The sequence below is a fragment of the Saccopteryx leptura genome, chromosome 3 (assembly GCF_036850995.1).
Source record: "Saccopteryx leptura isolate mSacLep1 chromosome 3, mSacLep1_pri_phased_curated, whole genome shotgun sequence".
Classification (NCBI taxonomy): Eukaryota; Metazoa; Chordata; class Mammalia; order Chiroptera; family Emballonuridae; genus Saccopteryx; species Saccopteryx leptura.
This window is the reverse complement of record NC_089505.1, coordinates 330,932,464-330,953,893: the sequence shown is the minus strand read 5'-3', so window position 1 is coordinate 330,953,893 and position 21,430 is coordinate 330,932,464. Positions and strand designations below refer to the sequence as shown.

Here is a 21,430-nt window from a genome sequence, read left to right as displayed (position 1 = left end):
AAAGCCTAAACAAACATATAAGCAGGGAGGAAATAGAAAAAACTATCAAAAACCTCCCCAAAAATAAAAGTCCAGGGCCAGACGGCTATACTAGTAAATACTATCAATATTCAAAGAAGATTTGGTTTCTATCCTTCTCAAAGTCTTCCAAAAAAATTGAAGAAGCAATACTTCCAAACACATTTTATGAGGCCAACATAACTCTCATACCAAAACCTGGCAAGGACAACACACACAAAAAAAACTACAGACCAATATCTCTAATGAGTACAGATGCAAAAATGCTAAACAAAATACTATCAAATCAAATACAACATCACATTAAAAAAATAATTCATCATGATCAAGTGGGATTCACCCCAGAATCACAAGGATGGTTTAACATATGTAAAACAATTAATATAATACACCATATCAACAAAACAAAGAACAAAAACCATATGATCCTATCAATAGATGCAGAAAGGCATTCAATAAAATACAACATCATTTTATTTTAAAACACTCAACAAAATGGATATAGAAGGAAAATATCTCAACATAATAAAGGCTATTTATGACAAATCATCAGTTAACATCATATTAAGTGGCAAAAACTGAAAACTTTTCTTCTAAAACCAGGAAAAAGACAAGGCTGCCCACTCTGTCCACTCCTGTTCCATATAGTGCTGGAAGTTCCAGCCAGAGCAATCAGACAAGAGAAAAAAAAATAAAAGGCATTCATAATGTGAAAGAAGAAGTAAAGATTTCATTTTTTGCAGATGATATAGAAAACCCCAAAGACTCCACAGCAAGGCTATTAGAAACAATAAAGCAATACAGTAAGGTCACAGGATACAAAATTAATATACAAAAGTCTATTGCTTTCTTATATGCCAACAATAAAACTTCAGAAAATGAACTCAAAAAAATAATCCCTTTTACGGTTGCAACAAAAAAATAAAATACCTAGAAATAAACATAACAAAAAATGTATATGACCTATATGATGAAAATTACAAAGCATTATTAAAGGAAATTAAAAAAGACACAATGAAATAAAAAAACATTCTTTGTTCTTGGATAGGAAGAAACAATTTAGTTAAAATGGCCATATTACTCAAGGCACTATACAAATTTAATGCAATTCCCATCAAAATCCCAATGTCATTTTTTAAAGAAATGGAGCAAAAAATCATCAGGTTTATATGGAACTATAAAAAACCCTGAATAGCCAAAGTAATCCTAAAGAAAAAAACAAAGCTGGAGGCATTACAATACCTGACTTCACATTATACTACAGAGCCATGATAATCAAAACAGCATGGTATTGGCAGGAAAATAGACACTCAGACTAATGGAACAGAATAGAAAGTCCAGAAATAAAACTACATATATATGGTCAAATCATCTTTGATAAAGGAGCCAAAAACATACAATGGAAAAAAGAAAGCCTCTCAATAAATGGTGCTGGGGAAATTGGAAAACTACATGCAAAAGAATGAAACTTGACTATAGTTTAACTCCTTGCACAAAAATTAATTCAAAATAGATCAAAGACTTTAATATAAGATCTGAAACAATAAATTACATAGAAGAAAACATAAGTACTAAATTCATGGACCTTGGTCATAAAGGACATTTTATGAATTTGACTTCAAAGGCAAGGGAAGTGAAGGCAAAGATAAGTGAATGGGACTACATCAGACTAAGAAGCCTCTGCACAGAAAAAGAAACTGTCAACAAATCAAATAGGCTGCCAACTAAATGGGAGATGATATTTGCAAACAATAGCTCAGATAAGGGCCTAATATCCAAAATATACAAGAACTCACAAAACTCAGCAACAAACAAGCAAACAATCCAATAAAAAAATGGAAAGAGGACATGAACAGACACTTCTCCCAAGATGAAATACAAATGGTCAATAGATATATGAAAAGATGCTCATCTTCACTAGCTATTAGAGAAATGCAAATCAAAACTATAATGAGAGAGATTAGAAGATGGCAGCAGAGTAGGCAGACGCACAGACGCCCAGCTCTCACCACCAAACTGGAATACAAATCAATTTAGGAAAAATCAGCATGAAAAATCAACTCTGGACTAAAAGAACAGCTCTCAAAAACCAAGGAGCAAAGAAGAAGCCACATCAAACCTGGTAGGGAGCACCTGAATCTCCCCTGCTTACAGGAACGGGGGGGGGGGGGGGAGCATGAGGCTGAGAGCCCAGAGGGGATCTCATTCCAGGGAAAAGAGCAGAAAATACTGCTCATAGGCACTTGCCTGGTGACCAGGGAGTGAGGTGTGTTGAAAAGACCAGCTTATCTCCCAAGTGGAAAGGAGGGAGAGAGGGACAGACTTTGAGGGGCTAAGGAATGCAGGAGACAACCTAAAAAAGCTGACTCATCCGTGCTGGAGGCAGCCATAGCTGAAGGAGGGACTGACCCTTCCAAAAAACAGTACTGAATTGCTCCGGATCAGAGATCTCTAGACATCTCTCCAGCTCCAATCACCGCAACAAGACACAGCTGAAAACAAGAGTGGGGAGGAGGGGCAGTAACTCAGGTCTCCATGGAGATCTGAGATACACCTCCCCCTACTGAAGCTGAGAAAACACCCTGCCCCCAGAGAGATTAGTTGATGGAAGAAGCCTTCAGAGTCTCAGGTTACACCCATTGCATGCCTGGATGCAGTTTCAAGGAAGCCCCCTGCTGAAATCAGTAAACAAGACTATCACCTGTTAAGAAAACAAACAAATCAAGACTTCAAAGCAGCCCAAATCCGAAAATGGATTACAAATAATAGCTGATAACAACCCAAGAAGACCTAGGAATAACACAACTGAAAACTGGAGGCAGACAACACCAAGCCTAGACTCAACCAACTCTATAAATAAAACACCCCAAAAAGAGGATGAGAAGACAAAGGAGTGCAATCCAAAAGAAACCACAAGAGACACCTTCAGAAGATGAACTGAGTGATATGAAAATAATCAAACTTCCAGATGCGGAGTTCAAAATAACGATTGTAAGGATGCTTAGGGATCTTAGAACAACAATGGATGGTCATTATGAACACCTAAATAAAGAAATAGCAAGTATGAAAAAGAATCAGTTGGAGATGACAAATACAATATCGGAAATAAAGACCACAATGGAAGGAATTAAAAACAGGATAGATAGAGCTGAGGATTGAATCAGTGTGTTAAAGGACAACTTCAATGAAGGCATGAAAGCAGAGAAGAAAAAAGAAAAGAGACTCAAAAAGTCTGAGGAAACTCGTAGAGAGCTCTGTGACAACATGAAGAGTAGTAACATCCACATCATAGGGGTTCCTGAAGAAAAAGAAAAGGAACAAGGGATAGAGACTTTGTTCAATCATATCATAGATGAAAACTTCCCTAAATTGATGCAGGAGAAACTCTCACAAGTTCAAGAAGCACAGAGGACTCCATTAAAGAGAAACCCAAAGAAACTTACACCAAGACACATCATAATTAAAATACCAAAGCTAAGCTATAAAGAGAAAATATTAAAAGCTGCAAGAGAAAAAAAAAGCTATCACCTACAAAAAAGCCCCCATAAGGATGACATCGACTTCTCAACAGAAACACTTGAGGCCAGAAGGTAATGGCAAGAAATATTCAAAGTAATGCAGAACAAGAACCTACAACCAAGACTACTTTATCCAGCAAGGCTATCGTTTAAAATCGAAGGAGAAATAAAAAGCTTCCCAGACAAAAAAAACTCAAGGAATTCATGACAACCAAACCAATGCTGCAGGAAATGTTAAGGGGCCTGTTGTAAACAAATTAAAGTGTGAAAAAAATATAGCAAAAAAGGAATACAGCTTCAAAGAATAAAATGGCAATAAACAACTACATATCAATAATAACCTTAAATGTAAATGGATTAAATGATCCAATCAAAAGACATAGGGTAGCTGCATGGATAAGAAAACAGGAGCCATACATATGCTGTCTACAAGAGACACACCTTAGAACAAAAGATACACATAGATTGAAGGTAAAAGGATGGAAAAAAACATTTCATGCAAATGGAAATGAAAAAAAAAGCTGGGGTAGCAATATTTATATCAGACAAAGTGGACTTTAAAACAAAGGATATAGTAAGAGATAAAGAAGGCCACTACATAATGATAAAGGGAGTAATCCAACAGGAAGATATAACTATTATAAATATCTATGCACCTAATATAGGAGCACCTAAATATATAAAGCAGACTGATGGATTTAAAGGGCGAGATCAACAGCAATACTATAATAGTAGGGGATTTCAATACTCCACTAACATCACTAGATAGATCCTCAAGAAAGAAAATTAACAAAGAAACAGCAGACTTATTGGACACACTAGATCAACTTGATTTAATAGATATCTTCAGAACCTTTCACCCTAAAGCAGCAGAATATACATTCTTTTCAAGTGCTCATGGTACATTCTCTAGGATAGACCACATGTTAGGGCACAAAAGTGCTCTCAACAAATTTAAGAAGATTGAAATCATATCAAGCACTTTCTCCGATCACAACGGCATGAAACTAGAAATGAACCACAACAGAAAAGCTCAAAAATTCTCAAACACAAGGAAACTAAATAGCAGGTTGTTAAATGAGCATACCACAACTCAAAATTTATGGGACACAGCAAAAACAGTACTGAGAGGGAAGTTCATAGCAATACAGGCACACTTTACGAAGCTAGAAAAAGCTCAAATAAACACCTTAAACCTGCATCTAAAAGAACTAGATAAAAAACAGCAAGTAAAGCCCAAATGTAGTAAAAGGAAGGAAATAATAAAGATCAGAGTGGAAATAAATGACATAGAGGCTAAAGAAACAATACAGAGGATAAATGAAACTAGGAGCTGGTTCATTGAAAAGGTAAACAAGATCGATGAACCTTTAACTAGACTCACCAAGAAAAAGAGAGAGAGGACTCAAATAAATAAAATTAGAAATGAGAGCGGAGAAATAACTGACACAACAGAAATACAAAATATTGTAAGAAAATACTATGAAGAACTGTATGCCAAAAAACTAGATAACCTAGATGAAATGGACAAATTTGTGGAAACATATAATCTTCCAAAAATCAATCTGGAAGAATCAGAAAACCTAAACAGACTGATTACACCAAGTGAGATTGAAACAGTTATCAAAAAACTTCCAACAAAGAAAAGTCCTGGGCCTGATGGCTTCACAACTGAATTCTACCAAATATTCAAAAAAAAACTAACTCCTATCCTACTCAAACTATTTCAAAAAATTCAAGAGGAAGGAAGACTTTTAAGCTCCTTTTATGAGGCGAGCATAATTCTGATTCCAAAACCAGGCAAAGACAACACAAAGTAAGAAAATTATAGGCCAATCTCTCTGATGAATATAGATGCTAAAATCCTCAACAAAATATTAGCAAACTGGATCGAACAATATATGGAAAAAATCATACACCATGATAAAGTGGGATTTATTCTGGGGAGGCAAGGCTTGTACAATATTCGTAAATCAATCAGTGTGATTCATCACATAAACAAAAAGAAGGAGAAAAACCATATGATAATGTCAATAGATGCAGAAAAAGCATTTGATAAAATCCAGCACCCATTCATGATCAAAACTCTCAGCAAAGTGGGAATACAGGGAACATACCTCAACATGATAAAAGCCATCTATGAGAAACCCACAGCCAACATCATACTCAATGGGCAAAAATTAAAAGCAATCCCCTTAAGATCAGGAACAAGGCAGGGGTGCCCCCTTTCACCACTCTTATTTAACATAGTCCTGGAAGTCCTAGCCACGGCAATCAGACAAGAAGAAGAAGAAATAAAAGGCATTCAAGTTGGAAAACAAGAAGTAAAACTATCATTATTTGCAGATGATAGGATATTGTATATAGAAAACCCTAAAGTCTCAGTCAAAAAACTACTGGACCTGATAAATGAGTTCAGCAAAGTGGCAGGATATAAAATCAATACTCAGAAATCAGAGGCATTTTTATACGCCAACAATGAACAGTCAGAAAGAGAAATTAAGGAAAAAATCCCCTTCACAATTACAACCAAAAATATAAAGTACCTAGGAGTAAACTTAACCAAGGAGACTAAAGACTTGTACTCTGAAAATTACAAAGCATTGATAAAAGAAATCAAGAAAGATACAAACAGTGGAAGCATATATCATGCTCATGGTTAAGAAGAATAAACATCCTTAAAATGTCTATATTACCCAAAGCAATCTATAAATTCAATGAAATACCAATTAAAATACCAATGATATACTTCAAAGATATAGATCACATATTCCAAAAATTTATATGAAACCAAAAGAGGACACGAATAGCCTCAGCAATCATAAAAAAGAAGAAGAAAGTGGGAGGTATCACACTTCCTGATATCAAGTTATATTACAAGGCCACTGTATTCAAAACAGCCTGGTACTGGCATAAGAACAAGCATATAGATCAATGGAACAGAGCAGAGAACCCAGAAATAAACCCAGAGTTTTATGGACAACTGATATTTGACAAAGGAGGTAAGGAAATACAATGGAATAAAGACAGTATCTTTAACAAATGGTGTTGGGAAAATTGGACAGGTACCTGCAAAAAAAATGAAACTAGATCACCAGCTTACACCACTCACAAAAATAAACTCAAAATAGATAAAAGACTTAAATGTAGGTCATAAAACCATAAGCATCTTAGAAGAAAAATAGGCAGTAAGCTCTCCGACATCTCTCGGAGCAATATATTTCCTAATTTATCTCCACGGGCAAAGGAAATAAAAGACAGGATAAACAAATGGGAGTATATCAAACTAAGAAGCTTTTGCACAGCTAAAGACAATAAGAACAGAATAAAAAGACAAACTACACAATGGGAGAACATATTTGACAATACGTCTGATAAGGAGTTAATAACCAAAATTTATAAAGAACTTGTAAATCTCAACACCAGGAAGACAAACAATCCAATCCAAAAATGAGCAAAAGAAATGAATAGACATTTCTCCAAAGAGGACATACAGATGGCCAATAGGCATATGAAAAAATGCTCAACATCACTAATCATTAGAGAAATGCAAATTAAAACCACAATGAGATATCACCTCACACCAGCCAGAATGGCGCTCATCAACAAAACAACACAGAATAAGTGCTGGTGAGGATGTGGAGAAAAGGGAACCCTCCTGCACTGCTGGTGGGAATGCAGACTCATACAGCCACTGTGGAAAACAGTATGGAGATTCCTCAAAAAACTGAAAATCGAACTACCTTTTGACCCAGCTATCCCACTTTTAGGAATATACCCCAAGAACACCATAGAATGACTCCAAAAGGAGAAATGCACCCCCATGTTTTTGGTAGCATTGTTCACAATAGCGAAGAGCTGGAAACAGCCCAAATGTCCGTCAGAGGATAAGAGGATTAAAAATCTTTGGCACATATATACTATGGAATACTACTCAGCCATAAGAAATGATGACATAGGATCATTTACAATAACATGGATGGACCTTGATAATATTATACGAAGTGAAGTAAGTAAATCAGAAAAAACTAAGAACTATATAAATCCACATAGATATGGGACATAAAAATGAGACTCAGAGACATGGACAAGAATGTGATGGTAACAGAAGTTGGGGTGAAGGGGTGGGGAGGGGGTGAGGAAGGAGAGGGAAGGGGGAGGGGGAGGGGAGGGCCAGAAAGAAAACCAGATAGAAGGTGACAGAAGACAATTTTACTTTGGGTGAGGGGTATACAGCATAATCAAATGTCAAAATAATCTTGAGATATTTTCTCGGAACATATGTACCCTGATTTATCAATGTCACTGCATTAAATTAATAAAAATAAGATTAAAAAAAAGAAAACAGGACCTATACATATGCTGTCTACAAGAGGTCTACTTCAGAATAAAAGATACACATAGATTGAAAGTGAAGGGATAGAAAAAAGTATTTCATGCAAATGGAAATGAAAAAAACTGGAATAGTAATACTTATATCTGACAAAACAGACCTTAAAACAAAGGCTATAGTAAAAGATAAAGAAAGTCACTACATAATGATAAAGGGAGCAATCCAACAGGAGGATATAACCATTGTAAATATTTATGTGCCTAATGTAGGAGTACCTAAATATGTAAAGCAGATTTTGATGGACATAAAGGGCAAGATCAACAGCAATACTATAATAGTAAGAGATTTTAATACCCCACTAACATTGATGGATAGATCCTCCTGACAGAAAATTAAAGAGACAGCAGCCTTAAATGACACACTAGATCAACTGGATTTAATTGATATCTTCAGAAGCTTTTAGACCAAAGCAGCAGAATATACATTTTTTTCAAGTGCTCATGGTACATTCTCTAGGATAGACCACATGTTAGGACACAAAATGAGTCTCAGTAAATTTAAGAAGACTGAAATCATATCAAGCATCTTCTCTGATCACAATGGCATTCAACTAGAAATCAACTACAATGAAAAAACTGAAAAGCATTTAAACACTTGAAGGTTAAATAGCATGTTATTAAATAACAAATTGGTTAACAATAAGATCAAGAAAGAAATAAAAAATTTCCTTAAAACAAATGAAAATGAACATACAACAACTCAAAATTTATGAGACACAGCAAAAGCAATCCTGAGAGGGAATTTCATGGCATTGCAGGCATACATTAAGAAGCAAGGAAAATCTCAAATAAAAAATTTAACTCTGCATCTAAAAGAAATAGAAAAAGAACAACAAATAAAACCCAGAGGAAGTAGAAGGAAAGAAAAAATAAAAATCAGAGCAGAAATAAATGACATAGAGGCTAAAAAAAAATACAAAAGATCAATGAAACTAAGAGCTGGTTCTTTGAAAAAGTAAACAAGATTGACAAACCTTTAACCAGACTCATACAAAGAGAGAGAGAGAGGACTCAAATATATAAAATTAGAAATAAAAGTAGAGAAGTAACAGCTGACTCCACAGAAATACAAAGGATTGTAAGAAAATACTATAAAGACCTATATGCCAAAAAATTGGACAACCTAGGTAAAAATGGATAAATTCCTAGAAATATACAATTTTCCAAAACTCAACCTGGAAGAATTAAAAAACCTAAACAGACTGATTGCAATAATGAAATTGAAATAGTTATCAAAAAAACTCCCAGCAAACAAAAGTCCTGGACCAGATGGCTTCACAGGTGAATTTTACCAAATATTCAAAGAACTAACACCTATCCTTCTCAAGCTATTTCAAATGATTCAAGAAGAGAGAAGATTTCCAAGCTCCTTTTATGAGGCAAGCATTATCTTCATTCCAAAACCAGGTAAGGACACTATAAAGAGAGAAAACTATAGGCCAATATTCCTGATGAACATAGATGTTAAAATTCTCAACAAAATGTTAGCAAACCAGATCCAGCATTACATTAAAAAAGTCATACATCATGATCAAGTGGGTTTTATTCTGGGGAGGCAAAGCTGGTACAATATCTGCAAATCAATCAATGTGATTCATCACATAAACAAAAGGAAGGATTAAAATTACATGATTATATCAATAGATGCAGAAAAAGCATTTGATAGAATCCAGCACCCATTTATGATTGAAACTCTTGGCAAAGTGAAAATACAGGGAACATATCTCAACATAATAAAGGCCATCTATGACAAACCCACAGCCAACATCATACTCAGTGGGAAAATATTAAAATCAATTCCCTTAAGATCAAGAACAAGGCAGGGATGCCCCCCTTTCACTGCTCTTATTAAACATGGTTCTGGAAGTTCTAGCCACAACAATCAGACAAGAAGAAGAAATAAAAGGCATCCAAATTGGAAAAGAAGAGTAAAACTATCATTATTTGCTGATTACATGATACTGTACATAGAAATCCTTAAAGTCTTAGTCAAAAAACTATTAGGCCTGATAAATGAATACAGCAAGGTGGCAGGATACAAAATTAATATTCAGACATCAGTGGCATTTTTATACACCAACAATAAATTGTCCGAAAGAGAAATTAAGGAGACAATCCCCTTCATTATTGCAAAATAAATAAGTAAAGTACCTAGGAGTAAATTTAACCAAGGAGGTAAATTTTTGTACTTGAAAAATAATGACATTAAAAAAAATCAAAGATACAAACAAGTAAAAGCATATACCATGTTCATGAATAGGAAGAATAAATACCATTGAAATCTCTATATTACCCAAAGTAATCTATAGATTCAATGCAATTCCTATTGAAATACCAATGGCATACTTCAAAGATATAGAACAAATATTCAAAAAAATTTATAAGGAATCAAAAAAAGAACACGAATAGCTTCAGCAATCTTGAAAATGAAGAATAAAGTGGGGGGTATCACACTTCCTGATATCAAGTTATACTACAAGGTCATAGTAATCAAAACAGCTTAGTACTGGCATAAGAACAGGTATATAGATCAATGGAACAGAACAGAGAACCCAGAAATAAACCCACACCTTTATGGACAACTGATATTTGACAAAGGAGGTAAGAGCATACAGTGGAATAAAGACAGTCTCTTTAATAAGTGATGTTGGAAAAATTGGACAGGTACATGCAAAAAAATAAAACTAGACCACCAACTTACACCATTTACAAAAATAAACTCAAAATGGATAAAAGGCTTAAATGTAACTCACAAAACCATAAACATCTTGGAAGAAAACACAGGCAGTAAACTCTCCAATATCTTTCTTAGCAATATTTTTGCCAATTTATCTCCACAGGCAAGTGAAATAAAGGACAAAATAAACAAATGGGACTATATCAAACTAAAAAGCTTTTGCACAGCAAAAGACACCATTAACAAAATAAAAAGACAACCCACACAATGGGAGAACATATTCGCCAATATATCTGATAAGGGGTTAATAACCAAAATTTATAAAGAACTTCTAAAACTCAACTCCAGGAGGGTAAACAATCCAATTTTAAAATGGGCAAAAGAACTGAATAGATACTTTTCCAAAGACGATGTACAGATGGCCAATAAGCATATGAAAAAATGCACTAATCCTTAGAGAAATGCAGATTAAAACCACAATGAGATATCACCTCACACCAGTCAGAATGGTGCTCATCAACAAAACAACACATGATAGGTGCTGGCAAGGATGTGGAGAAAAGAGAACCCTCCTGCACTGCTGGTGGGAATGCAGACTGGTACAGCCACTGTGGAAAACAGTATGGAGATTCCTCAAAAAATTAAAAATGGAACTTCCTTTTGACCCAGCTATCTTTCTTCTAGGAATATATTCTAATTATTCAAAGCACTAATTCAAAAGAAGATATTCACTCTCATGTTCATTGCAGCAAGATCTGGAAACAGCTCAGGTGTCCATCAGTGGATGAGTGGGTAATGCAGCCATAAAAAATAAGGAAATCTTACCTGTTGCCGGGTCACAAGAAGCAGGTGAACTGTCAGAATGACGGAGGAAGATGGGACAGTATCAAAGAAGGTGAAAGGATTAGCCAAAATCATATATACATAACACCTATATACAAGCAACAGGGTAGCAGTAGCCAGAGGGAAAAGCGAGATGGAGGTGGAGGGGAGGGGGCAGAGGCAAGGAAACGGGGGTGGATAGAGACTTTGTATAGGGCATAGGGGAGTACCATACAGTGCGATGAGGGTGTTATATTGAATGAGACACTTGAAACCATGCCAACACAATAAATTTTAAATAAAATATTATTTTAAAAAGGAAAATAATAAAACAGTGAAGGGGTGGGAAAGACTGGACTGGGGTGCAGTTTTACGTGCTAATGTTTAACATTTTATAGACATTTTCTGCAATAGTTAAAAATAGAGTATAACAGGAGAGAGCTGAGAATGGCAAGTGCTATCAGTTAGAAAAAGTTAAGCTTTTCCCAAGAAAGGACCCAAGTTGTGGTCATACTTGAATGCTGAACAGCACCTTCCCCTCCACCCCCAGACATAGGGTGTTTCTTGTCTCTTTCAGCCAATCTGGTCTATTCTGTGTAACATGACATGGGGTTCATTAAAAGAGACTTTCCCATGAATGTAAGGGCTGAACAAATTGAGTTCTTGTCACCCCAGGTTCAGTACTTCACATTTAAATCAGCTTTTCAGACAAACTTTTTATATTCATAGTTAAATGAGCCAGTTAATCAAGTACCATAACTTAAGTCAAAAGTGCTGGGTTTTTCCCCAGCCCTATAAATCAAATGTCTAATTTGTGTAAGTGAAAGACAGGGTAATGCATCTTCTCCCAAGGTTTTATTCTGCTAGCTGAACACAGACCAACTGGACCTTCAAGAACAGTATACTTGCCAGTCTGTCTTTTTAAACATATCTGAAAACAATTCAATTTACTCTCCAAGAGAATTGCTTACTAATTTGTTATCATTTCTTAAAATGAGATTATAGTGCATTTCTTGACAAATATAATACTTGATAATTGACATTAGATGGAAAAGTTTAGGGGGGAAATGAAGAATTTCTGGCCTTGGCCAGTTGGCTCAGTGGTAGAGTGTCAGCGCAGCGTGTGGATGTCTCGGGTTTTATTCCTGGTCAGGGCACACAGGAGAAGTGACCATCTGCTTCTCCACCCCTCCCTCTTCTCTCTCTCTCTCTCTCTCTCTCTCTCTCTCTCTCTCTCTCTCTTTCTTCTCCTCCACAGCTATGGCTCAATTGGTTCAAGCAAGTTGACGTCAGGTGCTGAGAATGCCTCCGTTACCTCTGCCTCAGGTGCTAAAAAAAATGGCTCCATTGCTGAAAATGGAGCAATAGCCCCAGACCCAGATGGGCAGAGCATTGCCCCCTGGTGGGTTTGCCAGGTGGATTCTGGTCAGGGCACATGCAGGAATCTGTCTCTCTGCCTCTCCTCCTCTCACTAAATAAAAAAAAAAAAAAGATTTCCTCTTTATCTCTTGTGCATATGATGTTTTCCTCCCTCTTTTAGTAAATCAATAAACAAAGATATTTAGGAAGCTCTCTAGGACCTTGTTCTTGAATCACTTTCACATCCCAGGTTCAAATTTCACCTCTATTAATTTTTAAGATATCTGGTTGTTTGGGGAGAAGTTATATTGTCAGTAAAAGCATGGTGACTTTGCAAAAAAGAAATCAGCATTGAAATTGCTAACCATCCAGATACAAGCCCATATACCATTGGCACCTGTCCCTTCTTTAATTAGGACAGAGCTTCATTTGAAAGTTAATGCTTAGCCAAATCTTCCTGCTTGGTTCCCCAAGCTTGTCCTTGCAGTCTGGCCAGAGGACATACAGGCACTGGGCCAGCATGGTGGGGGAAACAAAAACTGGAGATTGGGGCTCTGCCCCCCCACCAGAGTTAGTTCGAGCTCATGCAAAATGAAGAAAGCAGGAAGGTTTTGCTGCTCACTCACCACTCTCACCGGAACCTAGTCTGAATGGCTTCTAGTGTTATTATTTGTTGGCACAAATGTTCCTCCAGCAGAAACTCTGGCATCTCTGAAGCTGGCTTTGTCTCCCACCCCATTGTTTGAGTTGGGCTGTGCTTCTGCATTTCAAGGCCCTTAAGAACTTCATGAAGTAGAAAGAACAAGAATAAGGGCAGTCAGACAGGACACACTGGTTGTACTATGCTTACTAGTCCGCCCAGTTCCAAGAATCTCCTGCATCTTGAATAGATAATGAGAGGCTAATGCACAGATGGGCCCCGTTCCTTGACCTGCTACCTTGTGCTAACAAGCTGGATAAAGGCAGTCCTTAAGAAGCCTTCCAGTGCACAGGGATGACCACTCTAAGGAACAATTTATACTTGCAAGTATTACATTAAAAAAAGAAAAGGTCAGTGTAGGTTCACTGATGGTAGCAAGTGTACCATTCTGGGGCCAGACATTGTTGGTGGGGGATGTGTGTTGGGGGAAAGAAGAGGGCATGTGCCAACTCTCCTTACTTTCCGCTCAGTGTTTCTGTACACATAAAAAACTTTAAAAAATAAAGTTTATTAAAGACTAAAAAATTAAAAGCTATGAGGAGAGCTCAGCATTCAAAGTAGTTTTCATAGTTCAACATTATTGCATTCATATCTACTATAAGGATGAAATGAAATTAAAACTAACAAAATATTATTTATCCTTAGTCGCTATTTGCATGTGTAATTTGAAATGGAAGTATTATATTTAAAAAATGGAAGCCAGTGGTGGGGAGCCGCCCTGCGGTCTGTGGTGGGGGTGCCTGGGATGTGGGCCTGACTGGCACACACTCTGAGAAGTCATAGCCTCGTTCTTCTCATCTGGCACCAACAGCATTTTATATCAGCGAGGCATATTTCCATCTGAAACCTTTTACTCAAGAGCAGAAATATAGACTCCTCTTTTTTTTTTTTTTATGGATTGATTTTAGAGAGACAGAGAGAGGATGGAAGGAAGAGAAAAAAAGAGAGGAGGACGTCATTTCTTGTTTCACTTATTACGCATTCATTGGTCACTTCTCATGCCCTGCCCGGTATTGAATCCACAACCTTATGGTATCCAGATGGCGCTCTAACTGACTGAGCAACTGGCCAGGACTTAGACTGCTTGTAACCACTGAACCTGAGTTCATGAAGTACCTAATGTGAGACAACTAAAAGATTGATTATATAAGTGTTCTATTCAGAAACTGGTAGTAGTCATCTCAATTACTGAGATTATGAGGTTCTTGAAAAATGGCAATTTGATATTGAGTGTGACAAGACTGCCAAAGATGACAGTACACCCAAGGAAAGTCTCAGAATGCTATCCAAGATGAAATCTGCTCAGAGATCAGACAGATCACAGCTGCAACATTTCTGCCACTGTTAGAAGTTTCCTGTTCATTTGATCTGATAATCTATACTATACAAAGACTTGGTTGTATCTGAAAAGTGGGAAGAGTCGGGATTACAGTTCATAACCAATTCTGAGCAAGTCTGTCTTCATTCATTCACTATTACAATACACAAAGTAAAAAGCATGGTGGCCTACAAAATCCTTGTTCATGACTGAAGATGAGATGTGAACAATAATATAACTCTCAAATATATTTTCCTGAAACTAAGTGAACTATAGTTCGTATGTTTTATTCCATTGGTTAGTTTTTAGGTGGGAAAGATTTAACATGCTGGACTGTGCATAATTGTTCCATTTTTGGTACCTGTTTGACTTTCAATAGAATTGATGTACTGTTTTTTCATGCTGTTCAAAAAGGAACCAGCAAATTACATCAGCACTGTAATGGCAATTCCTTTGAAGGTGGTAAACTGTAGATGGGAAAACTTCTGCTATAAAGCTAAACGCCTTCCTAAATCAGAACTTTTGGTCAAGTAGCTTGACTTAGAATATAAGTAGGGAGGTATTTAAATGTGAAACCAGCAAAAGAAATCTGAATCTTTGCTTAGGTCCTAAAGTAACTGATAATCCACAAATGACAAAATGTTACAATAGGTCTTTTTGCCATTTACTTTATTTGTATAGTTTCCATATTGAAAAAATACTTCAATTATTTTATTTTAATATAATAAATTACACCTACAAAGTTTTTGATATTTCTACTGTTTTAATTCCAGTGATAGAGAACTCTTAAAAATGTCTTTTTTGTGTCTTATAAAATCAAACTTTCAATGACGATGATAAAATTAAATGTGTATGTTTTTAAAAACTGAAAAACTTAGTAGTTATAACTAAGTATACATTTGCTTTACCCTGAACTTTGCACTTTAAGTATCTCATGGATTTTTTTTTTTTTTTTTTACAGAGACAGAGAGTCAGGGACAGACAGACAGGAACGGAGAGAGGGATAGACAAGGACAGACAGGAACAGAGATGAGAAGCATCAATCATTAATTTTTCGTTGTGCATTGCGACACCTTACTTGTTCACTGATTGCTTTCTCATATGTGGCTTGACCGCGGGCCTTCAGCAGACTGAGTAACCCCTTGCTCGAGCCAGCAACCTTGGGCTCAAGCTGGTGAGCTTTATCAAACCAGATGAGCCCTCGCTCAAGTTGGAGACCTCGGGGCCTCGAACCTGGGTCTTCCCACATCCCAGTCCAACGCTCTATCCACTGCACCACCACTCGGTCAGGCTTATCTCATGGATTTTGTTATTACTATCCTTATTTCATAGAAGAGGAATCAAACTTAAGCAGGTTAAGAAAATTGTATCAAGTCACACAGTCAATAAATGACCAGCTGGGAAGTTAGTATTAACTGAAGAAAGGAGAAATTGAAGGAAAGAGAAAGCCATCAAAATTTTTTGCCTAAAAATAAATAAAGTAAACATGTAAAAAGTTTTTAATTTAAAAAACACCTTACTCTTATCTCTACCAGGTAAACAAGCTGTAGATGAGACTTTTGGAGATAAAAAGAGGTGAGAGTAAATAAAAAGACATAAAAGTGGGTATCATTTTCCAAGCTAGACACCACTAGCTGGGGGGAGGGATAAAAGAATTCTGCCAGAAAAAAAATAGAAGCTAAGTTTGGAGAAAGAAAGTAAATGGGAAAAAGGAAGAACACAAGAGAGAAAAAAGTATGTTAATGGGTGAAACAATTTCATTTATGTGACTTTCATATTGCAATTAATTAGATTCAACAAAATGATAGGTTACAATAATATCAAATGTGCAAATAAGCTTGTAAATTATTTAAATTCAATTCTATATTATTTAAAAACCTTTTACTTTAATTTTTAAAATTTTTAATTTATTGTATTGACATGGTTTCAAGTGTCCCACTCAATATACCTCACTCAACTCCCCACATTGGGCCCCCAGGCCCCATGGAAAGTCCCTTTCCATTCCCATTTCAACCCCTTCTCTCCCCTACCCTTACCTCCATCCTTACTTTCCCTCTGTGATTTGCTATCTTGTTATCTGTATCTATGTGTTATGTGTATATAACACTGGGGAACAAAATTTTTGTTGTATCCACAAAAACACTTGTTCATACCTAATCTGACATTAGTTTTTCTCTGTAAGCTACAGTTCTTTTAAAATTCAAGATTTTAGGTTTTCACCTTATTGTAAAAATTTCAACATTTAGTTTAACATAATGAAGTAGAATGTCTTCTTAGGCATCGTCTTTGTGAAAATATAATAATTTATATAATGCAGTAAATACACTAATACACTAAAAGATATGATTGCATCAGAATTTGATCACAATTTCAAAATAGAACATATTAAAACACTTATTTTAATCATAAAATTTGCACAAAACTTATTTACATTCTATTCAGGCAAAAATTTGCATTTGTAGCTCTTGCATTTGTGTACTTGTTGAGGATAATCTTGTTTGATGCTCCAGCAGTAGTCTGCTCATCACTAACAGCTCCAAGATTTTCAGGAAACTTATCAAGGTGACTGTTCAGGAAGTGAATCTTAACACTCATGTTATATCCAATGTCATGGAAAGCCAACAGCATCCTTTGAACCAGAAGTTCATAGTTTTCTGCTTTTTTGTTGCCAAGGAAGTTCTTTGTAACTGCCACAAAAGACTGCCATGCTGCTTTCTCCTCCTTATTCATCTTTCTGGCAAATTCTTCATCACGTATGAGGGTTCAAATTTGAGGTCCATCGAATACACCTGTTTTTATCTTCTCAAAAGACAAGGCAGGAAAAGCAGAAGTAATATGTTGAAAGCATTCACTTTCTCTATTCAAAGCCTGAACAAACTGCTTCATTAAGCCAAGTTTGATGTAAAGTGGGGAAAAATTATCCTGTCTCGATTAACTACAGGTTCATTCACAATATTTTGCATCCCTACTTCCAGAGCTTCATGTTTCAGCCACTCCTTCTATGTCCAGTGTTTCTCCCGAGCTCGGCTGTCCCACAAACACAGAAAGCAAGGATACTTCGTGAAACCTCTCTGTTGTCCTAGCAGGAAATTTACCATTTTAAGATCCACACAAATGATTCAGTTATACTCCTCATACTTCAGAAAGTCGAGGACAATTTTTATGTCATTCCTACTAAGTCATTCAATTCGGGTTGGCTAAACTGCTGAGGGGTTAATGACTGCTTGGCATCAGAAGAAGACCCTTCAGATTCTACAACCATTTCCTCATGCATCTTATCAAAATACACTTGATCACCATGTTCACTTTCTTTATCCTTAGATGAAGTAAAACCATTGAAAATTGGAACCGGGAGTGTCTCAGAGTGTGGGATAGGTTGTATTGCTGAAGGAATATTAAGATATGTGATCATATGCCTTTTTTTCCTGCCGATGCCCTTTGTATGGATCAGACAGAAATAACAGTCACTGCTGTGGTCCTTAGATTCATGCCAAACCATGGGAATACCAAAAGGCATTCCTTCACGTTTTCCTTTTGTCCAATCATGAAGCATTTCCTCACAATTATGACACACAATATGAGGAGCCCAATTCTTGTCTTGATCGCCAAGGGGAACTTGAAAATAGGCAATATATGTATGTGTCACAAATGACGAAATGTTGAGCCTTTGACGTTGAATTGTGTAACAGCCACATATATAACAGAAGATGTCAGGACTATTCTTACATTTACACCTACTCAAAGAAGCCATGATTCAATCTTAAAACAAAATAAGAGGGTGTTTTTATCAGATAATATTTTTTACATTTAAAAACAACTACAATTATGTAAAAGTGATGTTTGTAAAACATTAATTGCCTTGTGGTTATGTTCAATCCAAGAGTCATTGCCCTTTAACTCCAATTTCAAAACCAACATATGCCAATAACTGTAACAAAAAGAAATTAAAATTGCATAAAAGCTAGAGCATGCACCAAAAAACGGATTTCAGATTTGGAATAAAAAATGCAGAAATATATAGAAACAATTCTAAAACCTTGTGCAACAGAAAATGAAAAAAAAAATTTTCCCCAGTGATAATCTAGCTAATGTGACCCTGCCCCTGTTTTTATTTTGTTTCTCAGTTTATTGTGTTCATTAAATTCTGCATATAAGCGAGATCATATGGTACTTGTCCTTTTCTGCTTGGCTTATTTCACTTAGCATAATAATCTTCAAGTCCATCCATACCCTTGCAACAGGTAATATTTCCTTCTTTTTTACAGCTGCATAGTATTCCAGTGTGTATATATGTACCACAGATTTTTTTTATCCACTCGTCCACTGACAGACACTTGGGCTGTTTTCAGATCTTGGCTACTGTAAACAATGCTACAATAAACATGGGGTGTATATCTTTTTTTGAATTAGTGTTTTGGGATAATTAGGATATATTTCTAAAAGTGGGATAGTTGGGTCATAAGGCAGTTCAATTTTTAATGTTTTTGAAGAAACACCATACTGTTTTCCACAGTGGCTGAACAAGTCTGTATACCCACCAGCAGTGTAGGAGGGTTCCCCTTCCTCTAAACTTTCACTAGTTCTTGTTTATTGACTTGTTAATGAGAGCTATTCTGACAGATGTGAGGTGGTATCTCATTGCAGTTTTAATTTGCATTTCTCTAGTAAATAGTGACTGTTGAGTTTTTTTCATATGCCTATTGGCCATCTTTGTGTCCACTTTACAGAAGTGTCTATTTAGTTCCTTTGCTTATTTTTTAATTGAATTATTTACCTTCCTGGCGTTGAGTTTTAGAAGTTCTTTATAAATTTTGGTTCTTAACTTCTTATCAGATACATCAGCAAATATTTTCTCCCATTAAGTGGGTTGTCTGCTTTTTTTTTCTTTTTTTTTTTTTTTTGACAGAGACAGAGAGAGAGTCAGAGAAAGGTAGAGATAGGGACAGATAGGAAGCATCAATTCTTTGTTGCGGTACCTTAGTTGTTCATTGATTGCTTTCTCATATGTGCCTTAACCAGGGAACCTACAGCAGAGTGAGTGACCCCTTGCTCAAGCTAGCAACCGTGGGCTCAAGCCAGTGACCTTGGGCTCAAGCCAGCGACTTTGGACTTCAAGCCAGCAACCTTTGGGCTCAAGCCAATGATCATGGGGTCATGTTTGTGATCCCATATTCAAGCCAGAGACCCTGCGCTCAAGCTGGTGAGCCTGTGCTCAAGCCAGATGAGCCTGCACTCAAGCCGGTGACCTCAGGGTTTTGAACCTGGGTCCTCCACATCCCAGTCTGATGCTCTATCCACTGCAAAACCACCTGGTTAGGCTGCTTATTTTGTTAATGGTCCCTTTTGCTGTGCAAAAGAGATTTAGTTTGATATAGTCCCATTTGTTTATTTTGTTCTTTTTTTTCACTTACTAGCAGATATATATCAGCAAAAATGTTACTACAAGAGATGTCTGAGAGTCTATTGCCTCTTCCAGTTTTTATGGTCTCACAACTTACATTAAATTCTTTTATCCATTTTGAGTTTGTTTCTGTGAATGGTGTAAGTTTATAGTCTAGTTTCTTTTTTTTTCTTTTTTGCATGTGCCTGTCCAATTTTCCCAACACCATTTATTAAACTGTCTTTAATATACTCTAATATACTTTAATATACTGTCTATTATATACTCTTGCCTCCTTTGTCAAATATTAATTGACCATTGACCATAAAGGTGTGGCTTTATTTCTGGGTTCTCTATTCTGTTCCATTAATCTGTATTCCTGTTCCTATGCTGGTACCAAACTGTTTTGATTACAATGGCCTTGTAGTATAGCTCAATATCAGAAAACATGATACTTCCCACTTTGTTCTTCATTTTCAAGATTGCTGAGGCTATTTGGGTTCTTTTTTGGTTCCATATAAATTTTTTTTTAATTTGTTCTAGATCTGTGAAATATGTCATTGTTCCTTTAATAAGAATTGTATTGCATCTCTAGATTGCTTTGAGTAGTATGGACATTTTAGTGATGTTAATTCTTTCTATCCATGAACACAGTATATGCGTCTACGTATTTGTATCTTCCTTGATTTCTTTTTTTAATGTGTTATAATTGTGTGAGTACAAGTCTTTGATTTCCTTGGTTAAATTAATTTCTAAGTACTTTATTTTTTTGTTGTTGCAATAGTAAATAAAATTGTCCTTAATTTCTTTTTCTAACTGTTTCTTATTGGTGGTATTTTACACCTTTATGTCATTTATTTTCCCTCTGATCTTTATTATTTCCTTCCTTCTACCTTCTCTGAGCTTTATTTGTTGTTCTTTCTCTAGTTCCTTTAGGTGCAGTGTTAGATGGTTTATTTGAGGTTTCTCTTACTTCTTAAGCTATTTCTGTAATGCTATAAACTTCCCTCTCAGGACTGCTTTTGCTGTGTCCCAGATTTTGGATTGTTGTATATTCATTTTTATTGGTTTCAAGGAAATTTTTTATTTCTTTCTTGATCTCATTATTAAGCCATTAGTTATTTAATAGCATGCTATTTAGCCTCCAAGTGTTTAAATGTTTTTTAGTCTTTCTATTGTACTTGATTTCTAGTTTCATGCCATTTTGGTCAGAGAAGATGCTTGATATGATTTCAATCATCTTAAA

General features: G+C 35.9%; 1 pseudogene; it reads left to right on the top strand.

Annotated features, from left to right (window-relative positions):
• The window catches only part of LOC136398559 (mitotic spindle assembly checkpoint protein MAD2A-like), a 70,890-nt pseudogene extending 55,873 nt beyond the window's left edge, over positions 1-15,017 (top strand).
• Positions 15,018-21,430: the final 6,413 nt, after the last annotated feature.